This window comes from Gavialis gangeticus, unplaced genomic scaffold (genome assembly GCF_001723915.1).
Source record: "Gavialis gangeticus isolate Ggan-Ray unplaced genomic scaffold, GavGan_comp1, whole genome shotgun sequence".
In the NCBI taxonomy this organism is placed as follows: Eukaryota; Metazoa; Chordata; order Crocodylia; family Gavialidae; genus Gavialis; species Gavialis gangeticus.
The window spans coordinates 200892948-200900051 of record NW_017728992.1 but is presented as its reverse complement, the minus strand read 5'-3'; the positions used below and the strand labels follow the sequence as shown (position 1 = coordinate 200900051).

General features: G+C 42.6%; 1 protein-coding gene across 3 annotated transcripts in view; it reads left to right on the top strand.

Moving 5' to 3' along the window:
* The window catches only part of TRAPPC9 (trafficking protein particle complex 9), a 1079595-nt gene that overhangs the window by 619532 nt on the left and 452959 nt on the right, over window positions 1–7104 (top strand). The gene's annotated exons all lie outside the window — the stretch shown is intronic.

The following is a 7104-nucleotide window of genomic DNA, read 5'->3' as shown; positions in this document are numbered from 1 at the left end:
TCATTCATTTATGTTGTTTTCTTTTTTTTTTCTTTTACCCACACCAAAGGTTTCTGTTTCAGCAGTCATCCTACTTCACCCCATCAGATTACTTTTCACAAGGCGAAGATAGAACCATAAGGAACATTGATATCCCATTTTCAGTTTCTGTTATATGGGGAACAGTCTTTGAATGATATTTGCAGCTACATTGCACAATCCAAGGTAAAGCAACTCCTGAATTGTTTTGAGCAGGTTATTGTGGTGGGAAATTACTGTCACAATATTAAACCATTCTGCCTAACTAACATTTTTACAGTAAACAGCCCAATACCCAAGGCAACCTGCAGTATTCAGAAATAATAGGGGTGTGCGAAGCGGGCCCTATTCGATTTGGATTCGGCTGGGATCAGGGACGGTGATTTGATTTGTTGGCTTGGATCACTGTCCCTCATTCGATTCAGTCGAATCTGAAGATTTGATGCTGATTTGGAGAATCAGCAATTTGGACATAGACACAGCTTTAAAAGTTTTTTCTACGTACCTCGAGGTACCAGCATGGCTTGCGAACGCTGCGATGCTGGGGTGGGTGGAGCGCGTCCCACAGGAGCATGGGGGGCCCCCCCTGCATGCTCGGTAGTGAGCCTGGAAGTGGACAGGAAGTCCACAACTTCCGATCCGCTTCTGGGTCTGCTGGGAGTGAGCTGGGGGGTCGCCCCGAGCCCCTCTGGCATGGTGATTGGCCACAGGGGGACCCCGGGTGTCTCCCCAAACCTAGGAGGCACAAGTTGCCAAGCTGGGAGTGCAGGGTGCTTCTGGTCCACTTCTGGGTCTGCTGTCGAGCGTGCTGGGGAGCCCCCTGCGCTTCTGTGGGATACTCCATCCGCCCGAGCATCACAGCGTTCACAAGCCATGCTGGTACCTCGAGGTATGTACCTAGAGGTATGCAGAAAAAGCATTTAAAGCTTTGTCTATGTCCGAATCGCTGAATCTTCCCAAAGCTCTGCGAGTCAATTCAGAGAGATTAAAGGGTCCTCTGATTTGATTCAGATTCAGAGATTCAGCCACCGAATTGGGCCAGATCTCCACCAAAGCGAATCGGGGACTGAAGCATCGCACAGCCCTAATGAATAATAAGAGGGCAGCTGTTTGTCACGCATCATACTAAAGACTGCTGCCAGGAGTCTGACAAGGACTGTTCGCCTGCACAGGTTTGGGTTCTGTGGTTAGGGCTAAACTGTGTTAAACTGCATTTAGGAATTTGTTTTATTTATAGTATAGATTAAATTTGATATTTCAGAGAACTATTGTATTTTCAGGGGTAAAGCACAGACTGTAGAGTGGCTCCATTGTACTACTGTAAAAAAAACAACCACCCCAAACTGGACATATGCTTTGTAACCTTTGAAACGACATTTTGTGATTCATAGTCCTTGATGTTCTCCGGTCCTTGAGGAGAAGGGACAAAAAAGAAGTATAGTATGGTGGTGGGTGCGTGGGTAGGTCTCACATGTATGTTAGCAAGAAAGTGTTGAATTTGAACATGTTCATGCCAGGAATGGAGAAAGATAGGAACATAAAAATGTATTAAATAAGAGAGAACTTGGGTTTTGATTAAGATGATAAGGAACAAGTGAATATCAAGGAAATGGGATCTTTAACTTTCTGCTGCATGTAATCAATTATTTTTTCCCCATTTCCGATTTGAAGCTTGTAGGGCTCTTTAGCTATTAGTGTTGAAGTTCCCAATTCAGTCGAGCATAACTGTATATTTAAAGTAAGTTTTATGGTATTTACCAAAACTTAGCTTTCATCCACTGATGGCTCTGTTTGCCACTGCTGCTCAGTCGCTGGCCAGTCTGGGTAGGCTGTAGCTGGAGAATCATGACACTGGGGGGGATTTTAAGAAGTACATGGAGTCGCACAGAAAGGCATGCCAAGTTTTATGTGAAAGGCTGGCAATGAAAAACCACCCTCAGGAATTTTAAAAAATGTTTTGGGTAATTGCATGTCTGTGCATTGATACATTTTGCTCATTTTCATAGATTTTCATAGACACTAGGGCTGGAAGGGACCCTGAAGGATCATTGAATCCAGTCCCCTGTCCCAGGGGCAGGAAGTCAGCAGGGATCGTAGGATCCCAGCAAGATAAGCATCCAAATGTGTCTTGAAGGCGTTCGAAGTGGGTGCTTGAACTGCCTCCAGCGGGAGTCTATTCCAGACCTTGGGGGCTCGGACAGTGAAGAAGTTCTTTATGTCCAGCCTGAATTGGTCACAGTGGAGTTTGTGACCATTCGATTTTGTCATCCCTTGGGTGCTCTGGTGAACAAACGTTCCCCCAGATCCTGATGGTCACCCCTGATAAACTTATAGGTGGCCACCAGATCACCCCTGAGCCTGCGCTTTTCCAGCTTAAAGAGCCCCATGGCGCTCAGCCTGTCGTCGTAAGGTCTGTTTTCCCTGACCGCTGATCATGCGCGGCGCTCTCCTCTACACTCTGTCAAGCTTCTCCACATCCTTTTGGAAGGTATCTATATGAGTGTGAGTTCAATTTCTACCACCTTGATTATTTTCAGCTTTGTGACGCAAACTCCAAGTGACAGTTCTAGAGCTGCTGCTGTCACCGATCCTCACCAATGGCACCTTTTATTTATTCCGCAAAACAGGATGTGGTGGATGGCAGATGTTTTGTCTTTCACGCCATTTCCAAATTGTATAAACTTAGTAAAATGAAATTAAAAGCAAGAGAGTAAAATGCAGATCAGATTTTTCAAACTGGATGAAAGTAAGGACAGTAAACAGCTGTCGGCTGCTGTAAACAATCTGAACATCATTGTCAGCTAAACTGGCGAAGCGACCTTTTCTGCCTTGTCAGGGTAACTTAGAAACTATAATTTCTTGTAGATTGCTATGGCAGCCAGTAAATTTGTTTAACATCTGTTGCTAGCAAATGTATGAGTCAGCACTTTTGTCCTTTATTTACCAATTATAAACTATTTTTGTTAATAGGTAAAATTTATTTGGAGAGGCTTAAGAAAACAGTAATCCATTTATAGGCACCTAATGAATGATGATGTGTAATAGGCACAGATAGGTTTAAATTAATCTCATTACACGAAATATGCACTTGCACTTGCAATGTGCGTTAGTGCCAGGAATAGTTTGGAAAAGATGACTAAAAGTAACTTTATTGGAAGCCAAGAGGCTCTGTTTCATTTAGAGGTAAATAAAAATTGCTGAAAGGATTTTTTGGGGTCTTGTGGGGAATAAAGGTGCTTTCTTCTCAGAGTTTCATACAGTTAATTTTAACAAAGTTGGTTGAGGGCTGTCTTGTTTCGTAAGTTCCTCCAGAATTCTGAAAACCTACCTGTCCTCATGAGACATTGCCATGATCCTCATCAAAATTGCTGGCAGTTTTTTCCACTTCCAACTTCAGGGCATCCACTGTTTCTTCTTCCTTGTGTTTTGCACAATCAGATTAATTTTTGGTGTTTTAGACGATGCAAATTCCAGATCGTGGATGCCAGGGGAGGCAATGAACAAGGGATCACAACAGAAGTAGTAACACGAAACAGCGAACAAGGGATCTTTCACAGTAATATGAAAAGGTTGCGTGACTAAGACATTTTGCAAACCGCTGCTTTAAAACATCCACTCCTGCTACTGTTGGAGACAGGATACAAGGCTAGATGGACCATTGCTCCAACCCAGTACGACACTTCTTAAACTCTTATATTTTCTTATGTTCACAAGAGCCCACAGAATAAATGGGGAGGCAAGTTTAAGACCCAACCCAAAAGTTCAAAGTTGCAGAACAATTGTGTCCTGTGCAAAGGCTTAAAACTTTAAAAATATGATTTACCTGCAAAATGCTGTCGCAGAGTTTAATGGGTAACCCCTTTTATTTTTCTTAAGATACTGACTTGAAGTATCTTAGTTTTCCATGAGTGACTGAATTAAATTAAGTACCATAGAAATTTAAGAGGCTAGGAATGGCAGGCCTGTGTAAGGAATTATTTGAGCCAGTTTTAAAGCAGTGGTTTTCAAATTGCTGGGTAAGTCAGGTCAGTCCTGGGCTGCTGTGACTATTGGGGTACCTTAGGTGCTGTATCAACTGTCCTCCCCTCTGCCCTGTGCTTGGCTAGCTTTGTGCATTTTGTCAGTTGAAGTCTCATTCAGTCCTTAATATTGGTTCTCCAGCTCTTCTTGGGTCTGCCTCTTTTCTTCTCTCCCTCCACTGCACCCTGCATTGTGGTGTTGGCAAGGGTGTCTCGCCTTCTCGCGATGTGTCCAAACCATTGCAGCTTCCTTCGTCCTACAGCCTCCGACAACAGTTCGTAGGTTCCAGTTTCTTGACTGATTTGTTGCTCGACAGACTCATCGGTCCGTGCTCAGCGTACGAGACATGCAGCGGTCTCCTAAAGCAGTGCATTTCAAATGCCTCGCTTCTGTTCTCTAACTTCCTATTAAGAGCCCATGCCTCTCAGTCATAAGGCGTTGCAGAAATGACCACTGCATACAGCAGATGTAACTTGACCTTCAGTGTAGTACTGCTGCTTGTCCAGATGTTCCTTAGCTTGGTTAGTTGGCTGGTGGCCGTGTCTAGTCTGGTCTTGACTTCCTTTGCAGATGTTAAGTCTTCTGTGATGGTGGCTCCCAAATACTTAAAAACTTGTTACTCTTTCTAGTTTTTCATTGCCGATCTTCACATCAACAGTGCTGTCGATGATCTTGGAAGTTGTCACCACTTTGCTTTTCTGAGTGCTTCTTTCCATACTGTAGCTCTTTGCAGTTTTGTCTGGCATTTCTGTAAGTTTTTTTGTTTACATAAATGTTAATTTAAGGGGCTTTTTTTCTTATAGAAATTCCTGGTACTGGTTCCATATTTATGTCATCTTAACCACGGGGAATTCAGGATTTTCTGAAAGTTGATCCAGACTTTTTTAACAGGGGAACAGCTCTATGGCATGTCCTAGGAACAGCCTCTGTCTTCCTTCTCTTCATTCACTAATCTACTGAGAAACCCAGATTGCAAATTTCCCCCCTTCAAATTCCAGTCCTGGAAAGGAGGGGAGTTTTTTGGTGCCCACAGGTCCTGCATGTGGAAGTGGGCTTTTAATATTGTTACCTCAACTCTGTCATACTGTTTACTTCATCCAGTGTTATTGGTATTAATTAAGATGGTATGCTTTTCAGGTAAAGGGGCTGTTATTGTACTGTTACATGCTTTAATGGCATCTAACACAGTTGGACCGCCATAAATTATATTATGGGTGAAAAAAAAATATCTTAAGTGTAGTTACAGCCCGTCAGAGCAGACTTGATTAATCAAGCCTGCTAGAGCATGGTAATTACCGCTCCTGCACTGAAAAATGGCGGTGGGGTGCTTTAACTAAAGCTCATTCAACAAGTTTTACTTAAAGTGCCCCTGCTGCCATTTTTCAGCGCAGGGACGCTGATACACATGACATTCCGGGCGCTTGAATTACAGTAGCTCTTGGAGCTGCGCTAATTCAAGTGTCCCCTCACTCCTCCCCTGGAGCATGTGTATAAATGCCCAAAGTGTTCTTAGGCATGTGGTTATTCCTGTTGTTCCTTGAGCTCTCTCTAAGCTTTATTAGCAATGTATTTTATGGCTTTTAATTTAATAGTTTCTTTGATGGTTCTAGTTGAAATCCTAACCTCCATTATACGGTAGAGCAGGGGTGGGCAAAATGCGGCCTGCAGGCGAGATGAGGCCCGCCAGGCCATTCTGTCCGGCCTTCGGGGCCCCTAAAAAATTTAGAAAACAAATATTTATCTGCCCTGGACTGCCTGTCATGTGCCCTTGGTGGCTTGCCAAAACTCAGTAAGCAGCCTTCCGCCTGAAATAATTGCCCGGCCCTGCAGTAGAGAGTGATTCATGATTTACAGTAGAACTTGCACAGAGAAAATACCTATAATTTTGTTTTAATTAGGCAATGTAAGTTCTTTCTGTTTAGGGGACAGTTATCTAGGGGAAGTGTTAAGCCTTTGTAGAAATAATTGATTCAAGATTAGTTGCTGTAGGCAGATAAATAATAAACGTGGTTTTGTTGTACAATATTATCTGTACTATGGTATGTGTTCAAACCTACGCTACTCTATGAAGAGTCTTTTCTTGACAAAATGCCAGGAAACTAATTTGATGTACCTCTTCAGATTCTATCAGTGGAAATTACTTCAGAGTATCAGAAACAAGGTTATTTCAGCTGTTAGTCGGTATCATTTAAATTAATGGTGATCAAAATGCACCATGTTTTGCGAAGCTTTTTTGTTTCAAGGCATCCTGTTGAATCACAAAGGAAAGTTAGAGACTATGAATTCAGGAGCTCCAAGAATGGAGAAACAAAGCTTTTAGTTTTTTTTCAAAACTCAGGCAAATCATCAAGGTACACACAGTATAATATATCTTACGATGTATTCCAGCACTTACCATCAGTGGGCTTTTTTCATATTTTCCAGAGTTCAGTTCATTTTTAGTGCACCCCCTCTCCAGTCCAGCATCTCAGCATTAGGAGTATTAACAGGAATTTGCAAGGACTTAAAATAAGTTATTCAGCTCTTATGTTTCAGGCCTTATGAAAATTAATTTTCCTCTTTTGAAATTACTGGTTAGAAAACTCAATTTTTACAATCTTGCTTTTAATGTGTAGCGCTTCTACTAAACAAACAAACAAAAGACCTTAATTAGTTTGTATGCATGAGACAGACGTTTTATTTACTCATTTGAAATTTGCATACGTGCAGTTCAGCATAGCTGGTATTTCTTGGAAAGTAGGTTATTGTCCTTGGAGTGTTGTTCTGTTGCCTTCATGAATTCTTTACTACTACCATTATATCGTAGTTTTTATGGGTTAAGTTGTTGGTTTGGACTTCCAGAGGAGAAGCTATTGTCATTGAGAGGTTTTGCTTCCTACACTTTTGAACATAGACCTAAATCAGGGCTGTCCAATTTCTAAGCAGGTGGGGGTTACACTCCCTACCGCCTGCACTAGTAGGGACCACATTCCCCATGGACTGCACATTGCATGAATACCTCCCCATTTGCCCTGTGTGCCCTCACCCTCCACCCCCCCTTTGGCATCACATGTTTGTGCAGGCACC